The sequence below is a fragment of the Passer domesticus genome, chromosome 3, assembly GCF_036417665.1.
Source record: "Passer domesticus isolate bPasDom1 chromosome 3, bPasDom1.hap1, whole genome shotgun sequence".
In the NCBI taxonomy this organism is placed as follows: Eukaryota; Metazoa; Chordata; class Aves; order Passeriformes; family Passeridae; genus Passer; species Passer domesticus.
The window spans coordinates 2373571-2399963 of NC_087476.1; the positions used below are offsets into that span (position 1 = coordinate 2373571).

Consider the following 26393-nt stretch of genomic DNA (forward strand, 5'->3'; position numbering starts at 1 on the left):
TTTGTAAATCCAGACAAAGAAATGATGGATTCAAGTTTGGACGCTTAATGTGAAAATTGGCTTCTCTGCTTACAAAAACAATATCATTAAAACCATCCAACATCATTACACTGCCCCATCAACACATCTCCATTTCTAACATGAAGAGAAGCTTTCCTTTCCTCCAGCCCACCTTCTGGGCCCGGCTTTGATGGAACTGAGCACGTCACTGAAGGTGGGAAAGGCTCCTTTGTCTTTCCCACTCGTGCTCCGGTGCCTCCGCACCGTGCGTAACGCGGGAGCTGCGATTCGTGCCCGTCTCTTAGTGCTTCTATTACGGGCACGAGGAAGTCATTATGCTGCAGGTCTGCTCTGTGTAGGCACTCAGTGGGAAGTGGAGTTCTGGATTGTGTTGGTGTGGAGTGGAGGATATGCTGGGGAGTGCTGCTGACACGCAGATGATGCCTGGAAAAGGTTGGCGTGGAAGCGTTGGAGCTTGTGATGAGAAGAAGCTGCCAAACAAGTGGGGAGCCTCGGAGTTGAGAGCAGAGCCTAAATATATAAAGAGATGCTGTGAGCCTCTTTCTAAGGGCTCTGGAAAGTCTAAGCAGAGCAGTCCTGAATTCCCTACCAGAGCCTTTCTGTTTGCAGGGAAACTCGTGAGGGTCTGCAAGTAAAATAGGTTGGAAATCTTTGATACAAGTGCAGCAGTGACATCAAAGCTGTGATGTGTGACCAGCAGGTGGGCAGAAGTCAGGACAGTATGATCTTATCTTCCTCATTTAGAGGTAATTTGCTGATCATGTGGTACAGGAGCCCATTGACTCCCAGAAATGCATTGTACATCTAATAATACATGTCGGGGAATAGGTTAGCATCGTTCTCAGATAATTAATAAAGATAGCACTTCCATAGCAAATAGGAAGGGGAAAAAAAAACCCAACCCGTGCATTGTTTAGCTAAGATATTTCTTTCCTTAGGCATCTCTCCTGGGAAGACCTTGGTGCTTCTAAATGAATCTGCCGCCTACCTTGTGTACCATCATTTTAATGTGGGGATTGAGGAGGAGTCAGCTATTGGAAAAGCAGCCAGAGATGGATGCTTTGGAAAGGTGCCACTAATTACTGTGGCATCTGACAATTAGCTGTTAAGCCTTTCCTTGCAAAGTTCTCCACGGTGCATCCCGAAACAAAAACGAGGACCTGGAGAAAGGGGAGAGCTGTCCTTGTACTGATCTTGTGGGGTGGTTGTTAAAAGCAGGAGGTGGAGCTGATTCTGACGTGGTTCCCTTCCAGCAGAGCAGGTCAGATTTGATGGACCCAGAAGCATTTTGGGTTTTTTTGCTGCTGGGCTCTGTCCACAAACTTCTTCCACTCCTCACCTTTTACACAGGTTTGAGGCTGCCATTCTTCCCGGGCAAAGCTGTAAATTAGTAACATCTTCAAAGTGTCATTGCTGATGTTAATCTGAGAATTTTCAACAAAAATCAAGATGTAATAAAAAAAGATTCAAAGAAATCCTGCAGTTGGTTTCTTGCATTTGCCTCCGGGGTCTTCTGACTCAGTTTTTACTTTGTGGCAATGATGAATAGCAGCAAGCCTTTTGCCAGTGTCTCAAGGGTGTAGTTAGTTAGGAGTAACGATTGAGCTGGAGCTGGCAGGTATCTCAAGGCTTTTGTACACAAGCTGATCTCCCTCCATCCCTCAGGGATCGGACCTGCTCTTTCTCTGGAAATGACTTTCACGCTGTTGGGACGATGATGATTTTGATTAGAAAGGCCAAGCTACAGAATTATTTCTCCCTTGTCAAACGAGACGTTGTGGAAGATGCTTTGGCATGCACCGAGTGTCTCACTGAGCTTGTGGCTCAGGTGGCAGTGCCAGGAGCATCTTCATGGGTAGCTCACACCAGCATGACCCAGGCTTTGCTCTGACTCGTGTCTCTGTATAATTCCTCTGCCTTGGAAGGAGTGACCTGGAATCTGCAGGCAGATCTGGCGCCCGTTTCCGTGCGCATCTCTGATCTCTGCTGCGTGCGCCGACACGCGAGCCCTGGCTTCCAGCAGCTCTCCCTGGGACAGAAAGTGGCAGCTGTTTGACAAATGCAGTGGAGCAAGTGTTATAAAAAGAACCAAAGCGAATTTCCTCCCCTTAAAACTGATTAAAGCAGGAGCAGTGTTGGGAATGCTTCTTGTGAGCTCGGTGTTCCTGCGCAGGGGAGTCTCGCTTGGACACTTTGCTGTCCCTGTACCTATTCTTAGCCTGTTTACCAAAAGCTGTTATATGTGCATCAAGAGATCTCCCTGTTCAGGCTGTTTGTGTGTTTATGTGGAGTCTTTTGAGGAGAGAAGAGGTTATATCCAAGCTTTTCTGTCACCTCCTCCTCCTCCTGCTCGGGATATACAGGTTAACGTTTCCATAGTATCTGAGTGTGTGGCAGAGTGTCTGTGAGGCAGGGAAGTACTGCCTGCTACTTGTTGACACTGACCTTTGAATTTGAGATTTGTGACACGGGTGAACTGATTTCACAGCCTGCTGCCAGAAGGGGTGGCCTTGGTCCCTCTCCCTCTCTCAGCTCTGCAGTCCCTGTCTTTCAGATGATGCCTCAGGGAAGTGATTCAGTTTGAACATCCAACAGCAAACTGCTTGAGGGATTTTTGGAAGGAGATGGGGAGTGCCCTTAGTGGTAAGGGAGCACATGGCAAGGGCTGGTTTCATGCTGGAGTGTCCTTGGAGGGGGATCAGAGAATAGTTTAGATTGGAAAAGCACTTGGAGATCATGGAGTCCAACCATACCCCAGCACTGCCAAGGCCACCACTGATCCATGTCCCCAAGTGCCACATCCAGGGGGCTTTTAAATCCCTCCAAGGATGGAGACTCCACCCCTGCCCTGGGCAGCTGTGCCAGGGCTGGACAGCCCTTTAAGTGAAGAAATTCCTTCTGTTACCCAGCCTGAACCTCCCCTGGCACAGCTTGAGTCCATTCCTCTCATCCTGTTCCTGGGAGCAGAGCCTGATCCCACCTGGCTGCCCTGCCCAGCAGGGAATTCCAGAGAGGGAAAAATTTCCTCCAGAGCCTCCTTTTCTCCAGGCTGAGCCCCTTTCCCAGCTCCCTCAGCCTCTCCTGGTGCTCCATTCCCTTCTCTGGACACTCTCCAGCCCCTCAATGTCCTTCTTGTCCCAGAGCTGTCCCCAGCACTGGAGGTGCCCCAGCAGTGCCAGCACTGCCCTGGCCCTGCTGCCACCCTGGAGCTGGGACAAGACACATGCCACCAGCCTCTCTGCCCACCTGGGCACACCCGGGCTCATGGCCACCTTCCTGTGGGCCACCTCCCCCAGGTCCTTGTCCACCCAGCAGCTTTCCAGCCCCTTTGGAATGGCTGAGCTTGGGCAGGTGAGACATGGGCAGTGGGACAGTGCCAGAGCCACTGTGTGTGTCAGGGAGCTGCCCCAGCACCCTTTTTCTCTTCCCTGCACCCCAGGGTGTGCTCCCTTTATCTTTCCTGCACCTTTTTCTCTTCCCTGCACCCCAGGGTGTGCTCCCTTTATCTTTCCTGCACCCTTTTCTCTTCCCTGCACCCCCAGGGTGTGCTCAGGACCAAGGAGGGGGATTTAATGAACACGCTGAATGGGCAAGAATAGTTGGCTGTTGTATGTATATGGCTGTGAAGGTCACCAGAATCAGATGCTCATTTTTCAGCTCCTCCTTGCTGCTGGGTGCAGCAGAGCTTTGTGCTGACACAGGCAGTTCCTGTCAATGGGGCTGGAGTGGCACTGAGAGAAGGAAATGCCACCTTTGGAAGGTTCTTGATAGCGAGACGACTGGAAAAATGTGTACTGGGTACAAATTTGTCAGACTTTGGGGCTTCTTTTTATTGCCTGATTTTTTATTCTGATGTCTCCTTGCTATGAATTCTGCTTTTCTGTTTGGAGAAGTGAAATTAATAATCTGCCTTACTTCCTGTCCAAAGGGAAGGAATGTCTTCGTGCTGGCCCAAGCTGAGCTGCAGATGAGACCTGTTTTGGGAACTGTTATGCAAAAGCAGAGGAAGAAGAAACAAACAGTTCTGAATTCTCTTTGAAATTTTAATGCTTCCTTGGTAATTCATGCAATTATTTAATCGGGCTGTATGATCCCTGGCATTATTATTCTTTCCAGGTAGTAACTGGAGCAGTAAAGATATCTTGTAAATTGAAGAAAAAAGAAAAACAAAAAGAATTGGCATATGTTGTTTGCAGTACTGTGTTTTAGTAATTGTTTGAAATGACCTTTTGGAATCTCAGAGAGAAAATTTGTTTGTTTGACTTTCTCCCAGATCAGCTCCTGGCAATCTTGATATAGAGCAAAATTGAGTTGTTTTGGGTTTTTTTAATTACATTCTGACAGCAAAGCCTGTTTTTCTGTGTGCATTACTGTTTTTTTGCTTTTTTAAAGGTTAAGCTCTGTTTGACAGGACTTCCATAGATGAAGTTTTTGAAAGTTTTTGGTGTGGTTGTTTGCCTGGATTTTTTTTAAGCCAGAATTGCTTATCCTGGCTATTATTACAAACTAAATATTTATTTATTTCTTAATTGAAGGAGAAAATTCTCTCTGTATTTCTGAATGTCTAGAGACGTGCTGATGAAAGGTCTTTTTTATTTGTGGGTTTGCTTTGGTTTTGTGTGCTTGCTTTTTTCAGCTTTAGAGGTTGCAATGTGATGAGATCATAGAACCTTACCAGGTTTAGGGAAAGAAAAAAGATTTTTTTTTTTTTACAAAGTTTTAGCACAGCTCTTCCTTGATGCCACTGGGTTGTGGTCAGAGCCCACTGTGGTTTTGGTTTGTAGGAAAATGTCCAATATCTGAGGGCCTTGCTCCACACCAACTCTGTGTGAAACCTGCACTTTTCATGGATGGGACCAATGGTTCTTCATTTTTTCCCTTTCAAAAATTCTGGCTTTTTTCCACTTTAAAATCTGACAACCCTCAGAGAGCGAAGGGTCAGAAAAACACATTGTGTGAAATCTCTCAGCATTCAAGTTCTCACACGAGAGCCCATTGCTCTTTGTGTTTGCTGGAGCTGCACTTGTTGAGGCTGTGAGAGCCTGGTCCTCCAAAAACACAAAAAAAAAACCTGTGAGAGCTGTGCCAAGGAGCAGGTGCTGCAAAATTCAGCTTCTGCCAGCTCTGGAGAAAATTGCACTGATGGAAATCAGCATCTCTCAAGGGAAAATTAAATCTCAAAATGAGTGTCCAAGCTGGAACAAGACAGCAGATGCCAGAAATGTGTCCAGCAGCTCAGTTTGGATTTCCCTTCCTCTCAGGCTGATCCCTCAAGGCAGCGTGGTGTCCCCAAGGACTGAAACCTGGAGTTGTTTCCACAGGGGACAGAAATGACAGGGAGAATGAAATGTGACCCGGCCACACTGATCTGGAGCTGAGTGATTTCAGCCTCCTCATCGGGCTGGTTTTGCACATCCCGACTTGAAAAAGTAGATTTTTCATCCTTGGATCTGAATAGACAAACCTGAGGGGCTCCGTATTTCCTGCTGAATTGCAGATAAGATCTTTTTACTGTTTGAACTTGCAAAGCAGTTTAGGTGTGTGCTTCCCTGCTCGCAGGGTTCCTGCAGAAAGCTTGATCCACCCCTTCATTTAGTTGAGCTTGTTTGGAATGAACAATGTTCCTCAAGCTGTGAGTACAAGAATGGTTTAGCTTAAAAAAAAAAAGAAAAAAAACCTCCCCTGCAAACAGATGATGTAATGCCCAAGCTCCAAGTTTAAACAGTAGCTAATTTGCCAGGGGATAAACCAGGGTGAAATCTGCCAGGCTTCCCAATTTCCCACATTCACCAGAGCTTTGTTCTTTCTGCTTTCAAATGCAGGGTACGTTTGTGTGTCCACACTGTGTGGTTTCCTTCAGCTTCTGCAGCCAAAGAGTTTGTCCAGGGGCAAGAGAAAATGTTGCTGTAAACCTTTTGTTGCTATAAACCTTGATATGCATCTTTTTGGTTTTTAAGTTTTACTTTGTGACTGAATTCAGATCCTGAGCCATCCCTTTGATGAGCTGCAGGGGTTATTTATTATTTTCTCTTTGCAGGCACGTTCCTTTGGCCAAGCAAGATTCACTCCCTGCAAGGTCCCTGGGGCACTGCTGGGTGGGAGACTCCTTGTTCTGCAGCTGCTTTGGGCTGCCTGGGGATTGTTTACTTGGTGTTTGGACTCTTCCTCTCCCAGCCACTTTTGTACAAAACAAGGAACACTTAGTTTTCACATATTTAAAAAAAAATATAAAATTACATGAGCAGCTTCCTCTGCTGGTCTGTGCAGTGCTTGGTGTCTGCTGACAGGAGGAGACTTTGGCTGGGTGGGGAAGAGGGAAATTTGGATCAACACTCCCCTCCCTCCTCCCTCCTCCCTGGGATGCTCTGTTTATTGGAATTCTTCACTGACCTATTCCTTTAATCCTCAATTTTGGCACCATTTCCCAGGGCTCGTGGTGTGAGCACAGGACTTTGCCAGCAGGATGAACCAGGGCACACAACAGGGTTAGAGACACCCAGGAGCTGCAGTGTGGAGGAGGAGGGAAGATGTGACACGAGAAATTGAAGTGACACTTCAAGGAATTGCTTCCATCTTCTCTGGCTTTTTCTATCAAAAAGCAAAAAGTGCCCATCTTCAAACTTGGAGCATCTTAAAAGCTGTCCCAGTCTGGGGTGAGCCTGTTTTTTTGGGGATGTCATTACCCAGCCTGGCATGTGGGGTGGCTTCAGCAGTTTTTCTTCCTCTCAGCTGAAAGCTCTGAGGGCTCCTTGTGCTGACGCTGCACTGGAGCTGCTGCTCTGGAAAACAGCACTTGGAGAGAGATCCCATCTGTGGGAGCATCTGACTCACAGCATCCAGATCTGCTGGGATGTGCTGCTTTCAAGCAGCTGGATTTCAGAATCTCACAAAAACTGTGTGAAGAGTGGGAGGCTGAGGGGCTCTCCTGATGCTGATGGTTTGTTTTTTCCATGGTTGAAAACTAAGAGTAGTGGGCCACTTGCAGTTTATGGTGGAGCTGTGCTTGATCTCTTCTGTTTATTATGATTTGATTCCCCACACTCTGCTTGCTGGTTTGACTCCTTCCTCTTTGGCATTGTTTTCACATAAATCCTTTTCCTCAGAATTTCCCTGCTCCCTGCCAGCTGTGGAGCAGCTGGGAAGATCCTGGAAAACACGAACTGCTCTGAAGGGCTGCTCAGAGGGGCACAGCTCAGCCATGGAGCCTGGATTTAGCTGGAGCTCCTCGGATGGGCTGCACCAGCCCATCTCCAGCAGCGGTGGGGATGTGTTGAGGAGCTGTGGGCTGCACACAAGGAGCCTTTTGTTTGCTTGCCTTAGCAACCCTGCCTCTCTGAAAGCTGAGATGTTCTCACTCCCGCAGTGCCTTTCCCGGGAATGCTGCTTGTTTCTCGGCTTGCTTTGGGGGGCTGAGCTCAGCAAACTGGGTTTTCTATCCCTAAACCCCTTTTTAAATTTTTTTTTAATGAGAGGAGGTCTCCATCCAAAAGAAGTCTGGTTATCTGGTGTTTTTCCCCCAAGCAGCAAGTCCTGCTGACTCTCATCTCTGCTGTATCTGTTCTGGTGGGCACGATGTGCTGAATTTAAATAAATTGTAGTCTTTGCTAAATATCTGTCAAATATTGACTTAGTCTGTAGGGTGAGCTGACTAAGCTGAAATTAATGGTGTAATTCCAGCTTGTTTGGCACGGGTGTGGAGGTAGTTTCATTGCAGATGGCAGAGGAAATTAAGATCTTACCTTGACTGCAGCTCTAGGGGAGGAAAGAGAAGCCTTGGGCTTACATGGCAGTAAGGAAAGACTTGGTGGAGACAGAGAGGGGAGTGTTTGTAAAGATACTGAGGGTGATAAGAACTCCTCCTAATGAGTGAGGTCATAAGACAAAAATTGAGGTGTTGTTGTTACTGTGGGCTATTACAGATGCCATGAAATGATCTTCTACATTCTGGTACCTTGCCATAGCCCTGGGATAATTTTTCTAAATCTACTGAAAATGAGATCCAAAAATTAAAAAAAAGAGAGACAATCTGGCTCTGAGGTTTTGGCACAGATCAACAGCCTCAGTGCTGGTGTCTGCTGGCTTTGTGTGTTCACCTCTGCAGGTGAACAACTCCACGTGCTCCTGAGGTGCTGCTGCAAAATGACAAAAAGCCCTGACACCTCCAAGCAGGCAAAGAAATGGAGATGCAAGGAGGTGTCTGAAGGGATCCAAAAGAGCTGATGGCAGAACTGGAGCTAAACCACACAGCTTCCCTCATGTTTCAGAGCCTGTCCTTCAAACTCCTGGGAAACTTTGGGTTTTTGAGGTTATTTTTGACAGGTTTGTTGCTGGCATAAATGAATCTTGGAATTCAAAGCAATAAAGATGCAGCTTTGGGGCCAGTCCTGCTTGAGTGACTGCAGGGATCTCAGGGCTGGTACAGTGAATCTGGAAGTTTATGTAAAAGCTGGTTTGGGGGTTTTTTTCAACTCCTTTTTTCTCTTCACCCCTTAACTCTTTGCTGCGAATAGTAAGACCTCCATTGTAACTTTCAGTTTTATGGGAGCTTTGTGCCTCCAATCGATTGGTTCCTGGCTGATCTTCAACAGCCCAAAGAGCAAATGTAATGCAGCAAATTCATTATATGCTAAAATATTTATTGTGTTACTGTAAAGGTCACTGATAGCAGCAGATGCAGTCCTGAATCTTTCCAAAGATGGTATCTGTCACCACTCTCTTTTGAGACCAGTGTCTTAAAAAGTACCTGGAATAACTCAGCCCCTGCTTTTGGAGGTGTGTGTTTGGACCTTGTGTAGGTTAATAAATGACTCTTGTGCTGCATCTGAAAGTGGATTTAATTCAGCTGTATTTAATTTTGTCATGTGTACTCCACAGGCAAACGTGGAGGGCAGAGCAAGAAAGGAATCTTAGTTTAACCTTGTCCCTTTTTACTTGATTTAAGTAATTTGCAGAGTTGTATAATAAAATCTCCACATCTCATTTCTATTCTGGTTGTAGAAATCTGGAATTGTCAGTGGTGCCCAAGGGAACTTTTGCTCCTACCTGTGTAGGACTGAATGACTTGTTGCCTAACATCACCTGGAAAGGTGGCAATGAAAAGGCTTCCTGGCAATGAGGTGGGCTGTGACTTCCCTTCCCCTGAACCACAGAATGAAATATTTCAGAAATGGATTTGGGGCTGGGAGGAACCTCTCAAACCCTTTCCACAGGTGCAGGAGTGGTGGTGTGTGACTGCTCCCACACAGAGCCCTGCATGGTGTGGGATGCATTACTGACCTATTTGCTGGTTCTTTTAGCATCTGGCTGGGATTAGTTCAGCCAGCTGATCCCCAATTCCGTGCTATAATGGTGTGTCTTAAAGCACGGCTTAGATGATTGGATACTGAGGAGCGTTTTGGAGTCTGGCCTTGCAAATACAGCTTGTTAATTGAAGCTGTGCTCGCCGGCTTTAAAAGCTGCCTTTTAAAGTTCTGCTGTCTGTCCTCCCCACGGCATTCCAGCTTCTCTGCTTTCTCATTCACTGCAGCCTGCCTGATCCTCTCCTCTGCCAAGCAGTGGCTGCTGGCCTGCACATTTGTCACCTGTGGCCACTCCTCTGCCTGTGAGGGGCTCTTTCCTCATCACACCGAGAGTTTTCCTAATTGGAAGTGAGCTCTGAAGGGGCTGCGTTCTCTGCTCAAGCTCTTTGCCTGAGTGTGCCTTTCAGGCAGCTGCAGTGAGGTTCAACAGCTTCGTCTGTCATGATCAGACAGAGCTCTAGATAATCTAGCAAATCTCTTGATTATGAGGGTGGAAAATAATATGCTTTGATTTACAGATGTTGCTGCACAAAAAAGTGCTTCTGTGAATTCTCTGAATGGCAATATCTGGGTACTTTTGGCATCCTCAGTCTTTGAGTGCATCCATTTTCTGAACGTATCCTGAATTCTGGACTCGGCCATGGACAGCTGTTTTACACACAAGCAGACAATTAATTATTTTTCAGCAGCATTTTAAGCCAAGTTCAGGGACTTCATTGGGTCAAGGGGCAGTTTGCAGTAAAATAGACAAGGATGGTGGTGGTTTATGGCTGATTATAGCCAGGTTGGAAACAGCAAAGGGGACAAAGCATATTTTTTCATTAATCCTCAAAACACTTTTTCCTTTCCTCCAGGAAGCTGTAGACAAACTTGAAAGCTTTTTCTAGAGTCCCCACCTTTCTGAGCAGGATGTCTGATGCAGCAGGCACAGAGGTCTCACCTCTGGTGCCAGAGGTGTGCAGCTGTGGTGCAGCTGCAGCAGCAGCAGGAGCATTGCAGGTGTTTCTGAAGGAGTTTGAAATATTTTCTCCTTTTGGGCACACCAGCTCTCTGGGTTATGGACTGACTGAGAGATCTGCAGAAGATTAGGAAGTGTTTTCACAGCCCCTGGAGGCTGTGGTAAGCTGGAAGAAAGCTCCTGTGGTCTCTCCTGGTTGTGTGGCAGAGCAGTTTGGGAAGTGCTCAGATTGAATCTAAGCTCGACTCTTGTTTGAGAGGTTTTGTTGTAATCTTGGTTTTCCGTGCAGCCTCACTGTGCTTTCAGTGGGACAGGGAAGAGGAGGGATATTGGGAGGATGGAAGTACACTTGTTTTGGTTGGAAGAGCTCCTGAATTTGTGGTGTTAGCTGCTTTTCTGCTGAAGGTGAGGACAGCATTCGTATGGGAGACATTTAGGTGGGGACTTTTTTCTATGGATCTGCTTGGTGATCAAGTTATTTCATTTTCCCCCCTCCTTTCTCAAGGTCTGCTTTACAACCAGCAGAGACAAACACCCCTTTCTGTAGCATGGTTCATCTTTTCCTAAGCAGACACCTTGAACCAATCTGATTTTCTGTGCTCCAGCAGTGCCTGCTGCTCATGTTGGCTGCAGAGAGAGCCAGTCCAGCTGGTTCAGGTGTGCTGGGAATTGCTTGTGGCCAGCATTACTGAGTGAAAATGGCCAAACTTGGTGCTGGATGGGTTTGTACAAGCTCCTCATGGTTGTAACTTCCTCCTGCTTGGAAGAAAGAAGAGCTGATGTGGCCACTGGATCTGATTATACCCCGTGGTAGCAGGTCTGAGGTTTGAAGAGTGTCTCTGGCCATTTTAGTGAGAGGCATTTTGGAGTGGTTCAGATATCAATGAAGAAAGCTGAAAGGCTTTGTTTCACTCTCCTGACCCTGGGAATATTGGCCAGTTTGTCAGCTGGGATCCATCTGCAAGGGATGGGATGATGTCCTGGTAGCAGAGGAGGGAAAGAGACAGGGCATGGCTCCTTTTCCCAGTGATTTTTGTATTTCTGCTCAGATGTGCATTGGTGGAGGAAATCACACTGAAAACGACCGCAGAGCTTTCTGTTTTAACTCCCTAACTTGAGCCTGGATCATACAAAGCAAACCCTCCGAGCCTGTGAAGGGGTTTTTGTGGAGGAATAAAGCTCATTGTCAGCTGCCGTGTTCAGACCCTTGGGAAATTGTGACCATTGTCTGGGCTATTATTGCTTAATAAAAGCTTTGCATTTCCTCATTCAGGGCCTTGCAAATCTGGTTCTGTGCTTTTAAAAATAACTCAGCGTGAGCCACAATTGGGAGCATTCACAGAGGAAATTCTTCAGCCATTTAAAACAAAGTGAAGGGAGGGAAAAAAAAAACCCTCTCCTTAAAGTGCTTTTACTTATCCATGAAGAGTGAGTGGTGAAGAGTGAGTGTGTTCCACTGTCTGGATGGAGCACGGAGGCTCTGCTCCTGCTCCTGTTTGCTTCCAGCCTTCCAGGATTTTGGGTCCAGCGCTATCCCAGCTGGGGAACCTGGGCTGGGCACGGCGGATGAATCCTCTTGGGATGTTGGATTTCCTGTGGATGAGCACCTCGGCACAGGTGGGACCTGCACTCACTGGTGGGGTTGATGCTCTTTGTGCTTGATGCAAAAAAATGCAAGAAAATAGTTTTTTTTTTATTCTGTTTTTACCGGAGGCCACACCAGAAAAGGTCATTTCAGGTAAAATGAAATGTGCTGAAGGATGTGCAGGATTTTGGGCACCCACTCTGCAGGCTCTGTGGGGAAGGGGGCAGAGGAGGGAGGGGGTGCTGTGGGTTCATTATCCCAAAATCGGCTTCCCTGTAGTTTTTACTCTCCTGATTTGTGCTGGGAAATTATTACCCAGCACAGAAGCCCTGAACTATTTTGCAGATCTGTTTCTTTCCCTCTGTGTGTTCTTGGGTTTATTTTCCTTCTGGTGTGGAAGTAATTATGTTACTTGTTTCTTAAGTTCTGGCTCCGACTAAGAGGAGGAATGTACTCAGGTTTTTTTATGTTGTGGTGGTTTTTTTCCCTCCCCAGTGCAGTTTGTGCTGTTAAAATATTCTGGACAGCAGTTGCTGCCCACGTAGAGCACCAAAATGTGTGTTTAGTGGTTGCAAGACATCCTTGCTCTGGGTGTGCCTCGTTGTTTTGTTCAGTGCCAGTCTCTGCCCACATGATTGGCCATCGTTTATCATTGCCATCAAGCTGGGGAGATATAATTTACATTAGTAATTAGTGCTTTCTGCAGGCCAAAATTAGCTCCACTGGCTCTTGGTTTGGAAATAAGTTTTCTCTTGGAGCTGTGTGTTTTGTCAGGGTGTGAGGAGGGGATGACACCGGGCTAGCAGGGCTGCCAAAGACACTTGGTAGTGAAGAAAGCTGATGCTGGGATATTATCTGGGTTTTATTTGTGATTGGAAATGAATTATAGCAGAAATCCCCCTTCCATGCCTCAGTTTCCCCACCAAAAAATGAATGGTGCATGATTTGCCTGAGTGTGTTCATTAGCAGGAATTACTCTCCTCCTCCTCCTGTCTCCTGGAGCAGCTGTGATGTGCACAGGGGTGTGTGGGGACAAGACACAGCCCTGCAGTGGCTGAATTCTGCCACACCATTGTGTAGCTTGAAATTTTATAGGTCATGTGCACCATTAAAATGATTTCCATGCCTGTGCTTGGAGAATCTGCTGTGCCCACTTTGGTTTATATCCACATGACTGATCCGGGGCCGTATGTTAAGAATATAACTGCTTTTAATTTATTATTTTTTAAAAATCCATTGGTGTCTAAATACATCTAATAAAAATGCAGACTGGAGCTCTTTAATGAGGCGTAAGTCAATCCTGGCTCTCTTTTTTTTTTTTTTATAAGACAAAACCACCTCACACACTGGCTTCTTTTTGTATGGACTTCTGCTTTGCATTTCTACACATTCATCATAGCATGAAGCCTCTGACAAAAGGAAATAAGAAAAGACTGTTTAAGAGACCGTTTTGCTGTGCATAAACCTGAACCTTTGCAAAGGGAAAACCCTGGGTGTCAGCAAGTGAGGCATATGAGGCTGTGTGATGACAGAAAGGAGAAATAAAAATTACAGTGCTGAGTAAGTTTAGTGTAGTTGTGAATTGTACAGCAAAGAACAGGAGCTCTCAGGAGGGGAAATATTCCTTTCCTTTGCAAAATCTCAAAATTCAAGTGATGGTTGGAAGTTTTTTGCCACCAAAAATCTTCATTTTGGTGGCACCAAACTTGCTGGCTGAGCCAGTGGTCAAGGCCACGAGCAGCAGCATTTGGGTGGAGGCTGGGGGTGTGTGGCTTTCTCTGATTTTGGGGGCTTTGGGAGGAAATGGCTTTGCTGCAGGAACAGCTCAGCTCTGCAGGCGTGCTTCTTAAACAGCTCCTGTGGCTGTGGTTTGACAGCTGAAGTCAGAGCAGGGCTGTGAAATCAGACTCTGCTCACACATGGTTGTGGCTGGGCGTGAAATCCTCCGTGGTTCTGGCAGTGACAGCGCCCAGCCTCGCACGGCAGGTCCGGAGTGGGGGGAAAAAAGGAGATCTGCTCGGTTTGGAACAGCCTCATCCTCTTCTCATTGCTCGTGGGTTGGTCCTGCATGGTCAGAGTGGTGACAAGGCCCAAGTTGGGGTCTCTCCTTTTGCTAGAGAGGACCCAGAACTTGCCTCACCAGGTTTATGGAGGAAGGGAAGGAGGAGAAGGAGCCTTAGCAACTCCAAGCTGTGATCCAGGACTGAAAGCCAGAGGTTTTGTGAATAGAACAATAAATCTGTGAGACAGAACATGAAGATGTTAGTGAGTTTTCTGAAATGCTGATAAAAGTTTCTGAGAGAAGGTAGTCAGGGCTGTGGTTTTTAATTTAATGACCTCTTTCCACCGGCAGTCAAACTTTCAGATTTAGCAAGGCTTTGCGTAACAGGAGGTGCTTTGTTGACAGGCTGCACATTCACTCGTAGTCACAGGAGCACAATGATAAATTATTTAATTATAGATACCCCAATAAGCAAACCAGGCGCCCGCTGGGCTGTGTTGTCCCTCTGCTTCCCCACTTTGCACAGTTTCTTGCTGGCTGATTCCCAAAATCCAGCTGTTTGCAGCAGCGGTCTCGCAGTTATTAATGTTAATTAGCGAGGTTCTGCTCTGTGAGTATTCCTGCACACACACAAAGTGCTCAGCTCCTCACCCGTGTAACGAGCGTGTACTCGGCCCCGTTGTTAATTAGCAGCATCCCTCCAAGGACTTGTGCTGCTCTTGGGAATGGAAGTTTGGTGTGGAGCTGCCTGTGGTGGTTAGAGCAAGTCCCTGCCAAGACTCACGTGCAGACTCCGCCGTGGTTGGGTTGTCAGCTTTTTGCCCTTTGTTTTAATCTCAGCCTCTCCTCTGTGCATTCTCCTTGCTGAGCAGCACGGTTGCTAAGGTTAGTTCTTTTCAGCTTTGCCATTAGAACCTTGTTTTAATCAGTGCTGCCAAAATCCTGGCTGGATCCGTGCTCCAGGTAGGGGTCAGATTTAAGCAGTCTTCAAAAAGCTTTTATGCTACAGGAATATGGTGCTCCTCGTGCTGACAACAGTTTTGTGTCTCTGCCTCTTAATAGCCATCCTGTAGTAGCACCTTCTTCCTTGATTTGCAAAACAGCTCCATTCCGAGAAGAAATTTCCTCCTGAAAATGTGGAGCTGCAGTTTGTTCTTGGCAAATCCAACTGGGGCTTTATTACGGCTCTGATTTAATATCCTTGGTGATGGAATGCTCCTGTTGTGGGGGGAACATCTCTGAGAGGTGATTCTCTCTACAGAAGAACATTCCCCTCCTATTTTTTTTAACACTGAAGGCAATAGAAGGGAAGAAGCTGGTAAATAATATGACTACAAATGAGAACCAAATGATACTTTAATTTTTATGTATGTTCATGATAGAAAAGCAATGTGAGATCAGGAGGTCTTTCCAGAAGAGGAGGCCTGCTCTTAAATATCTCTGCTTTGTCCTTAGGTTTATGTGTTCAGTATCATCCAGAAAACTCTTGGTTTTGCATTTGATTGCAATTTGCATTTAGATTGGCTGCCTGAAGGGAGTCTCTTTCGAGGGGAGATGGGGCTGTGTGGCTCCAGTCTCTTGCAGATCTGGCTGGAAGTAATGGCATTTACATAAAAACCATTAGCTCTGTTATTGATAAACATGAAAGGCATCCATTTCATTTAATTTTTTGATGAAGAGCTTTTAATATAAGCACACAATAGCACCGAGGTAGTAACATCCCTCTGTACTGACCTCTTGTTTTAAGGGCAAGCTTAGATTGGGATTTTTGTTGGTGGAGAGATGGGAAGTTATTTCTATTCCAATTTACTGGAGTAGCCAGTTGTTGTGCTACATTGTGGGGGATTATTTAATGCTCATTTTAAAAGGTGTCTCTATTAATTGAACGGGGATTTAATGTCTCCCTGAAGCACAGTTGGTCTGTGTGTGATGTACACTAACATGTACGGCTGGCAATTCTATGGATAATCTTTTCCTTAATCAAAATGGGTTTAAGCAGAACTTCAGTGGCGCCTCATTAAGGGGATAAAGTGTGTTGAAACAACAAATGCATTAAAGGGAACTTCTTTGGTGCACTCCAGATCAGAGCCCTTGAGCACAACATAAACATTTGTTGCCCTGCCTGTGTAATGGTGCTTTGGGGATCAGGACGTGTCACAGAGAGCTGTGATTCACTGCCTCTGGAGTCACTGCCTTTGGGAAGCTGCTGCTGCTGCTCTCATGTATAAATACCTTGCTTTTCTCCTGGGCTGGCTCAGGTCTGACCTCGACAGCCTCCAAAGGCAGCTGGTGCTGCAGTTGTTTTCAAGCATCACAGCATTTTGCTTGAGAGACCTTGCTGAGAGCTTTGCAGGTGCTTTGAGTTCCTGACCTCAGAGCTGGGGAGGTGAGCGTGTCTGTTTTGCATTGATTACCTGGCCTACTTCTTGATTTAAATTTTTTTTGGTCACTTTATCTACATTTACAGCTCTTTTCCCCTCTCTAACAGGCTCCAGACAGATGAGTAGAGAGCTGGCTGCAGAAGAGGGACAGATTCCAGTCTGCCAGCTGCTCACCGTGTACAGTGAGTACCTTCATATTTCAGGAATAAAACTTTCTGTAGTGCCTGATGTCAGCCTCAAATTGCCTCCATTGGGGCACAGCATTAAGTCTGCATGCTTGGACAATGTTTTCCTGAAAGTACAAGCTTCCTTGGCTTAACTCTTGTTTTGGGAGAAGTGTGCTCCAGCTCCTTTTATCTGAAGTGCTAAATTGTGTCCTCATCCCACTTCCAGTAGTGGCAGAGCAGGGAACTGCTGCAGTTCCATCTGGTTCCTGCTCAGGGCTGTGGGGAATCAACACTGGAGGTCTAAAGGTGTCACCTGAGGCTTCCTGGGCTGCTTCAGGAGTGGAAATGCTCCCCAGAGCTATTCCAGCCTTGTTGGAGGTGTTGGAACTGAGTGAGGAGGGTGGATAAGGGACCTGCCACGGCACATGCCAGGGTTGCTCATAAATGAGTGCTATGAAATCAGCCAAATGAGGCTTGGCTTGACTGGTGGGTGGAAAAGAGAAGGAACAAACCACTGGAAAACATTGTCCACTTCATGGTAAGGATGGCAGGTTTGCCCTGAAAGTGGAGGAGAAAATCTTTATTTCATGGGGAATTTTTACACATTAAAATGTCTTGCATGCGTGTTAATGGGCTGTAATAATGAGCCTGTGCTTTATGAGGTGTCTGCAAACATCTTAGAACTCGCAACTGTGAGGGAGTAAATACTCGAGCTAGTAAATTCTGAGTAATTGGAATGTCTTGGCCCATGTGGTGCAGTGGTGTGGCCAGACTGAAATAGGGAATTGCCTGAAAGCCAGGAGGATTCTCTAGTACAGGCTGTAAAATTCAGGTGAGTGGGGGAGCTGCAGCACTTGAGTTTATTGTGACAGTCCCAGCAGGTGATTCCCTAAGGATAACGTGGGATGATGGATCTTGAAACTGAAAGTGTTTGTTAACAGAAGTCAGGGATGAAATAATGCGTTTAAAGACTGGGTTGTGTCATCAGGTTGGTGTGGATGTATCCAGGGAGCAGGGCAGAGAATTCCTGTGCTGCTGGGAAAGAAGGGAAAGAGAGGCAAACTTACTTGTGGCTTCCTTATTTCTCCCACATCCAGCCAGTACCTGCAGGATGTCCTGGGCTCAGGTGTCTCTTCCTGTGCATTACATTTCTTGCTGTACTTCTGGACCCAGGAAATCTTTGTGCCCTGCCAAACAAACACAGCAGGGACTCCCCTCAGCTGGAACCCAGCTCCTGTGACAAATCCCACAGTGAATAACAAAGCTGGGAGTAGCAGTGGGGGCAGGTGAAGGATGAACAATGCCGGTATTGACCAAGGTCCTCATCGACAGCTCTAATCCCAGTGTGTGCTCTGAGCCAGATCTGCTGACTTGAGGAGCTGGAATCGCTCAATACCATTGAATTCTCCTTCTCTTTGCATATCTTAAGGAGGAGGAAGTCTCAGGCTGGCAGCTGTGCAAGTCTGCACAGGGCCACGGGCTGCACAGCTTTCCCCCAGGACATCATTTGGCCTGTGCAATGTTTATTACCCTGCTGTGGTGTGCAGCAGTTCAGCACTGACCTTCAGAAGCCCTTCTGGGTTAGTGGGCCTGGTGGCTAGGGGAATGAATGTAGGAGACAAGGATTTCAGGTTTGGAGTCCTTTTTAGGGTGGAAGACTGTGATTAAAGCCAGGAGTATGGATTTAGGTCAGTAGGAGATAGCAGAGGGATGGGCTGTTCTTGGCAGGGAGCTGGAAGAGAGGAGATGCTGGAAACAGTCTGTGATTGCCATGGAGCAGAATGACAAAATAACCTGTTTCAAGGGACTCCTTAGCAAGTCATTCTTATGCAAAACTCTCTCCATGACACTAAATATCTAAACAACTGGGTTGGGCCCGGAATTTAAAAATACTTCCTGGAGACTCACTTCAAACACTTCCTGAGGCTTCCTGGCTTGGCACCAAAGCCAAGTTGTGCAGGAGTTTTGTAGCAGGTCCCTTCCTGTGAGGATGTGGCACCATCCACGTGAACCACAGCAGCGTGGGGCTGATGCTTCCTGTGCTTCCCACGGGTCTTTGCTCAGTGGAGAAGGGCTGGGAGAGCACTTGGCTATGGCAGGGAGGGTTTCTGCTGCCTGCACCTCCTGCAGGTGGAGGAATTCCTGCTTCTTGCTGCTCAGTTCCCCCCAGAAGATGCTGGAGATTTTTTTCTGCTTCTTAAAAACTCAGGATGTAGCAAACACCTGAGCTGTGGGAGGCTGGGTCTGTCCTGTCTCCAGCAGGAATGTCCTTCATCTCCCATCAGTTTATTCAGCTCTTGTGCTTTCAGCCTCTGTCCAGGCATTTCAGATTTTAACTTTGTGTGGTGAGCCACTTCCTTTTGGTAACTGCACCTACTGCCAGCTCGTGTACTGCAGTAAACCCACGTTTGGGGAATTGGCATTTGCACTTGCATTAAAATTCTGTAAATCCCTGCTGTGTCCCCTGTCAGAGGCCTTTTTTCCAGACTAAAATGTCCTAATTGATTCAATGGTCCTTACAGAGATGCTTCATGCTTTTGACCATCTTTACTATATTCACTATTTCCAATTTTTGGTCATTTTTTCTTCTCTTGGGTGCTCTTAGTAGAAAATTGAAAGAACCTTAGGTTTCTGAGGTCCTGTCCTTTTGCTGCAGTTCTCTTTATCTTTAGCCATAGAAGAGAAATCAGGAATTTTGATGCTCCATGTAATAATAAGCCATAGCCTTTTATTTTTTTTTTTTTCTAAAAAGCAGAGATTTGTGTGTCTAATCTAAAAACTCTATCAGAAAAGCTATGAATAAACCTGATAGCATTCCAGTCACAAGAACAATACATTGTTAACAAGGAGCCCTGGCAGGGTTGTGTGGCTTTGTGCTAAAGCTGTCAGCCAGGGTATGGGATGCATCTTTGTATCCTGCAGCAATTTCGTGAAACTAAATGGCTGCTGGTGTCTACTGCATCTTCTAAATGAGGAAAATAATCATTCTGGGTGTTAAACCCTCTCTCCCCCACTGCATTGGTTAAGAAATGATATCCAAATGGAGAACTGGTCTTATTTAGATAAATATAAATCAGTCATCAAACAGGTTCTGTAAGGGCAGAGCCTGGCTTTCCATCTCCCCTGCTTTGCATAAATGATACTTATTTTATTAGTGCCTTCCAAAAAGTAGAACTGGACTATGATGTGATGAAAGTGTTAACAGCAGGGCTGCAGTTCCTGGGGCTGACAAGTCTGTGGTTTTGTCTATCTGCCCTGACTCACATCTGTGGCTTTTGTGCTGCCCTGAGGTGAGTCAGGGCTGCCACAGGGGTGATTAAAGCCCTGCCCTGTGGGCAGCCTGGGAAACTTGGGCCTCACTTTAGCTGAGAACTCTTGGATGTTTTCCTCAGTGCTGAATCACAGCTCCCTGCACCATCCAGAGCACTTTTCCCCAGTTTTGAGGTTTATCCATTTATTTCCACCACTGTGCTTTTCTTCTTTCCTCTCTGCTGCCTTCCCCAGTTCTTCCTTCCTGCCTTTAACCTCAAAAAACTCCCAGCTCTGTCTGTGCCCCACTGTGGCTTCTGTTCTGCACACGCAAGCCAAAGGACCAAGTTCTCTCCCAAAGCAGCTGATTTGTGCAGCACATTGCACAGATTTGTCAAGAAAACACCAAAAGCTCCCCAAAGCCTCACCTGGCCTGCCAAGATGTGCCACCTGTGCCTCAACCAGTCCTGAACCCAGCTGGGGAGTCCTCCTGGGAGGAGAAGGAGAGAAATACATCCAAAAACTATTGATTTTCTGTCACTCTTCAGGGTGTCCCAGCCCATGCTTGTTGGTGAAGGATGGAGGTTTTTTTTAGTGTTTATTTCCTTCATATATATATATAGATATAAACACATAAATTTATATTAATGGCCCTTTCTCATTCTTCTTTTACCCTCGTGTATGTGAAGTTGCACAGAGCCAGCCTGCCAGCCCACAGCCAGCCTACTGTAATAATTTCAGCTGTAGTTTAGTAAGGTAGTAAATTGAGAGTAATTTTTAATATGCTTGGGAGAAAAACAGCTTAATTGGCTGTTTCTCCTGGTGGTTCCAGCGTTATTTTTGGCTTTAGAGAGTATAAATGCAGGAGGCATTGATCTCCCTGAATGAGGGGTCAGCTCTTCCTGGACAGCACTGGAACACTGCATCTATTTATTTATATTTCACCTTTTTTTAGCACATTGCCTGAATAATACAGCCAGTGTGGAAAGGGCCTGTAAAATGCTGAGTTGTGTGGTGGAAATTTGCTCTGCCCAAGTAAATCTCTTGTGATTAGAGACTCCATGTAGGGGAAACCTCCTGGATGAGCTTGGAGCAAGGGAAGGTTTGGAGACCTCCCCGGGATCCCTGCTGTGATCCAGCCACGCTGGGGAAGTGGAGCTGGGAGAATCCAGCCCCTTGTGCCACCACCCAGGGGACTTTTCCATTTAATGCAGCCATTGAAACTGGGAGCAGAGGCTGTGTGGGACAATGTGTGACAGGGAGCTGGAACAGGCTGCCTTTGTGGCACGTCACAAAGCCAGCAGTATGTGCTGCAGTGCTCCTGCTTGCTGAGCCTGGAATGTCAGCCTGGCTTTCTGTTCTCCTCCCCTCCCGCCAGGAGCTGCTTCACGTTTGGGGAGAATAAGTCACTGTTTGTGTGCTTGTTTCATTTCTGCTCACAGTTCTTGGAACACACAGAGGGTTAGAGGGAAGGAGCTCGAGTGAGGTGAAAGGAACCATCAGGTTGCTGTGAGATCCTCCATGGTGTGTTAGTGCAGGGCTGCAATTCTCCAGGCCTCTTCTTGCTCCCTGCAGGAGCTTGTAGGGAGGTGGAGGTCAGCTCTTCTCTCTGTGAGTGACAGGGTAAGAGGAAACAGCCTCAGGTTGTGCCAGGGGAGGTTAAGTTTGGATATTAGGAAAAGTTTCATCATGGAAAGGGTTGTCAGGTATTGGAATGGGCTGCCCAGGGCAGTGGTGGAATCACCATCCCTGGAAGTGATCAGAAAATGTGTGGGTGTGGCACTTGAGGAACTGGTGTAGGGGTGAATGTGGTGCTGAGTTGATGGTTGGATTTTTGTGATTTTCCAACATTAAAGATTCCCTGATTCTTCTCTTGGTCTTGCTGTTTCTTTGTTAAATAACAAAGCTCAGCCACCCCATGGAACGAGATGAGCTTTGAGGTCTTTTCCAACCCAACCCATTCCATGAACTTGTGGCTTCATTTATCCAACAGCAGATACTGAACTTTCTCTGGAACTAATTTCAGTTTATCTGACCTCAGACATCTGGGAAGGGAACAGTGCTGGGATGAGAACCATGCAAGGAACAAAGCCTGAGAACAGATGATAACTTCTTTGTGATATGAAAATGTTGCAGTAATTATTTAGTATAATACAACTGTTTCAAAGTGGTTCAAATTATTAAAAGGACTCTCCAGGAGGTTTGCATTGCTGCAGCAGTGACTGGGAAGTGAGAAACAATGGCAGTAGCACAAGTTTGGTTCTGTGAGTGAACTCTAGAGACAGCTGGGTGTAAATGCTGGCTGTAAATGCTTTCTAGATCTCCTCAGACTTGATAAAAACTCGGGAACTTCTGCTGTGGATAAAAGTGCATTAGCTCACATTGTCAGGTGAAGCTTTTTCTACACTGAAGGTTCACCTGGCAGTTCAGAGGGAGGCCCTTGGGAATAATTGTGGGAAGCACAAGTGAAATCCTCCTTGCTTTTGTGTGAGTAAGGAAGTTCCCAGCACAACTCCATCACAGAGGGCCCTGATAGGAGAAGGGTTTACTTTGTGAATTGTTCTGTCATCACTCAGCAGGATAATTGACTTCTGATTAAGGAGAAAATCTAGCTGCAGGTTGGTGTTTGAGGTTCTGAAGTCATCTTGAAAAGGCAGAATTCCTCCTCAAACATCCACGGCTCTCCCGAGAACAGGATGCTGGAGACTCCATTAAACTGGCATTGATGGAACAGCTGTTCCTGTTTGAACAACTTTATTTCTTCCTCCTCCTGTTGCAAATCAAAGGAAGAGTGGGAATCAGTGTTGTTGTTTGTTCAGAATTAATAACAAGGTTATTAAATTTTTCACTGCTGGAGATGTTTTTGTCACGTGCTTCCTGCACTCGGTGCCTCTCAGACCTGCTGCTCTCTGTTTTTAGCTGGTGATGCTGATGACTGAAGGATTCTTATTCCTTCTGTTCCCAGCTCCCAAGTGACTCAGGAGCTAAAAGCAAGCCAAGATCTGTGCCTCCCACAGGCAGCAGAAAGGCTGATGTGGAAGGCACGGGCATCTTGCTTTGAAGATGATGCTTAAAATTTTAGAAGAGGAATTCTTCTTGGTCCAGAGTAGTGAGCAAGGGGGGCAGCTTTACCTCTCCAGGGAGGCTCCTGGGCAGAAGAGGTTTCATTTCTGCCTCTGAGGCTGGCTTCAGCCTGGACCTGCATTAGGTAGTGCTGCAAACAAATTTACCTGGAATTTAAGAATATCCTGAGCTGGAAGGGACTCACAAGGATCACCCAGTCAGCTCCTGGCCCTGCACAGACACCCCAGCAATCCCACTGAGAGTGCTGTCCAAATGCTCCCAGAGCTCTGGCAGCCCTTGTTTTGCATATTAGTGTTTGAAAGGAGAGGGGGAAGGTTTTGGAAGCTGGGGCTGGATCTGTAATGGGATCAGAGACAAATGCCCTCTGTACCAGGGGCATTTTTAGAGGAGAGCTTTAACCTGGGAGGGCTGGAAGGGGATTGCAGTGCACTGAAACTGCCCCTAAGGAAAGGAGGATTTACTCCTTCCCTTTTCCCTCCTGTCTCCTGTGTGGGGCTGCCTGAACTCTCTGCTGGTGCAGCTGCTGCCTTTCCCTGTGGACAGATTTAAAGTCCTTTTAATTCTGGCTGGAGTGCTCACCGTGAGGCATCGCAGAGCCTTTGAGGAGGGAAGGGAGCCTTTGTCAGGTCTCCAGGGAGCTAATTTACACAGATCCTCTCGGGTTCACCGGCCAAGTGTGTCTTTGTTGCCATGTGCTTTTGCCTCTGAGATGGAATCCTAAGAGCAAGGCCAAGTGTCAGGCTGCTGCTGCTGGCGGGGCTGCAGCTGCACAGCTCATCCTTGAAGGAGGGAAAATTGCCAAAATTTTGGGGCCGAACTGGCCGTCTCAGCCTTTCTGGTCAAAGTTGGCTTTTGTTGTTCCAAAGTTGTGGATTTTGTCAACCTTTCACCTTTAGACTAAAGCACTTTTTTATAATGAGTTTACTTTATCAGAGATATAAGCAGGAGATTAGGAGATGTGTGGGAAAAGAGTGATCTTGCCCTTGCCAGCTCTGATAGGTATCACTGCTATATTACTGTCTGCTGCATTTTATTTCTATACAGTAAAAAAAAAAAAAAGAATGTTTAAAGAAGTGTTACAGCTGCATTTTTTCCAAGGCACAATTACAAAAGGATAAAAAAATTCAGACAGAAATTGAGTACTTGCTGTTGAACGGTGAGCTTTGCCTAATAACCAAAATTAAAAGTTTTTTTGAACAGTCTCCCCAGAAACTTCTTAAGAGTGGAGCTCAGCCTGAATGGGAAAGCTTTTAAAAAGTCTGTTGGAAATCCCAAACCAGCGGGGGGTAGATGGAAATATCAACAGGAGAAAACAACTTCTGCACAGCCCGAATTTGTTTTTGGAGAGGTTTTCCCTTCTCCAGAGAAGGAGGAAATGCGGAGTGACAGAGAAGTGACTGGTGAAACCCAATGCCACTGCTGGGTCTCCTGATGGTTTTTCCTGCCCAAATGAAGGCCCCTGTTTTTTTCTTTGCCTCTGTTCATTTTATTCAGAGTAAGTGTTCCCATTATCCGGTGCGTGTGAAAGGCTCCCGGCCGCTGCCTGAGCTGGATAATAAGGGAGTAAGCCAAGAGCAGCCTAATTTATAACTTGTGAAGTGATTCTCTTCAGAGCACTAATGAGCACTGACCCAAGCACAGGTAAATTATCTGTAGGGGTTTTTTTTTACCCCCTTTCCTCTTAAATCTCTGATCATTTCTCTCCCCAGGCAACCTGTCTTTCACCACCATTAGCGTTGTCTCAGTTTTTGTCTACATTCCAAAGTTGAACCACTTTATCCACAATTGATGTGTGCTCCTGTAGGGTGGAGAGCACGACGTTGGTATAAAAGCATTTATAATAGCACGGCTCATTCTTGTGTTGGAGAGGAATAATGGACGTGGGATGCAGCTTTAGAGTTAGAAAGCTCTCTAAATTTAAAGTGTGGCTGTGCATTGTAGCTGAACTGATCTCATGGCAAGCTGGTGATGCAAGGAAAGGTTTTTTGCTCCCAGCCTTGTGCTCCCACTGATCTTTTTGCACTGATACAGATCCAGTTCCTTCCCTCTCAGTCCAGACAGTTTCCTTCCAGCCTAACTCCTGGATTCAGCCTTGGAAGGTGGGGAGGAGATTCCTCTTTTCAGCAGCACCAGGCCATGAGTTCAGCTGAGCAACACTGCAAAGCCACATCCTAAACGAAGCCTCTCGTGCCAGGATTGTGGGGCAAAAATCAGGGTTTTCCTATTGCCTGGTTATCCTGAGTAAAGTTACTCCTCCTGGGAGTAGCTGTCTTTGCTGACAGTCCCCAAAAGTATTCAGAGAATTGTGGGCAGGCCATTCCTATGGCACATGCTCTGTGTGCTACAGCCAGCTTGGAAAATAATTAAAACCCCAATGTTTTGCTGTTTTTTTGATGGATGTTGTTGGATGCTTAATGGAGCTCGTTGGCAGTAAACACTCCTTCCCTGGGGATCTTTCCAGAGTCATTAAATCTGGTGAGGGATAATCTGGAATAGCCTCCTGTTTGTCTGCAACATTTGCTGGACATGGGAGCTGCAAAAAGGGGCCCTGTCAGGCATCCCTGAGCAGCTGCAGGGTGATAACAGAGGTGAAGGGCCAGCAGAGGGGTTACTGAAAATATTAATTACAGATGATGTCTGAGTCTGTAAATAAGAAACACAGATGATGCTGTGGTGGTGAAAAAAAACCAACCTTTAAGTACAGTGTTGATCCCCCAAAGGAAAATAATAAAAGGCCACAAGCAGTGACTGAGAGTGGCTTTTAGTCAGAGATGTGCAGATTCCAAACATGACTTTGGGTGGGAAAAAGAGGGAATTGGTTCAACAGCTGCTGGGCTCTTTCTAAGCCATTTCAGAGGGGGCTTTGAGTTGGTGACTGCAGCAGGTTGTACTTGATGTAGGAGGTTTTGAGCTCGTTTATACCCAGTGTCAAATTCCAGGCTACCAAGTGCTGCTTGTTTCGTGTGTGCTGTTTGCTCCCCCAGGAGAGGGTGAGCACAGGTGGGGACATTGATCTCCAGAAGGTCACAACAACAGCTGCAAGGTGGCCTTTGCAAAATGCTTCACATGCAAAGGGATGTGCTGCAAAAATTCTCTGCTTTCTGGCTCACTTGGGGCTTTTCTTTTACAAAACATTCTCTTTCAAGAAGGATTTAAATGTGATTTCCAGATGTTAACGTGATAGCGGGTTTAATGCTGTATTTTGAGGGAGCAGCCTTTGCTGAATGTAACCTTGGGCAAAGTTTAGAACAAGCAAGCAGAAAAGCAAAAAGGGAAGTGATAAAAAGCTGGCAGCCATACAAATATGGATTTGTGTGGGAAGGCAAAAAATGTGCTGGGTCTCTTATCGGAAAGCGTGGAATAACAGGGCCTGGCCCCTGCCCCTGCTCCTCCTGCAGCCTCACGCCTCTCCTGAGGGTCTGGAACAGGGCTGCTCATGTGGCAGAGTGGCAGCAGGTCAGAACCAGCCCAAACCCTTCGAATGTTTGTGGGAAAAACCCCAGACCAGCAGCCAGGAAAGGTCAGTGCAGCTGCCTTGTGTTGCAGCATGTGTTAAACACAGCAATAGTTCCCAGCTGGAATTGCCCTAATTCCAGCCTTGTCATCAAGATGAAGTGGACTGCAAATACATTTCTGTGGGAATTGCT

The 26393-nt window shown here is 46.4% G+C and overlaps 1 protein-coding gene across 8 annotated transcripts in view; it reads left to right on the top strand.

The window, feature by feature from the left end:
• EXTL3 (exostosin like glycosyltransferase 3) overlaps nucleotides 1-26393 on the top strand; it is a 134382-nt gene that overhangs the window by 25762 nt on the left and 82227 nt on the right. For 4 of the 8 annotated variants that reach the window (XM_064411533.1, XM_064411538.1, XM_064411532.1 and 1 more), the window contains exon 2: nucleotides 16354-16428. The gene's annotated coding sequence lies outside the window, so the exon portion shown is untranslated. Of the gene's footprint in view, nucleotides 1-6488; nucleotides 6675-16136; nucleotides 16252-16353; nucleotides 16429-26393 lie in introns of those variants that run through there. The other 4 variants (XM_064411534.1, XM_064411540.1, XM_064411535.1 and 1 more) reach the window with 3 other exon arrangements.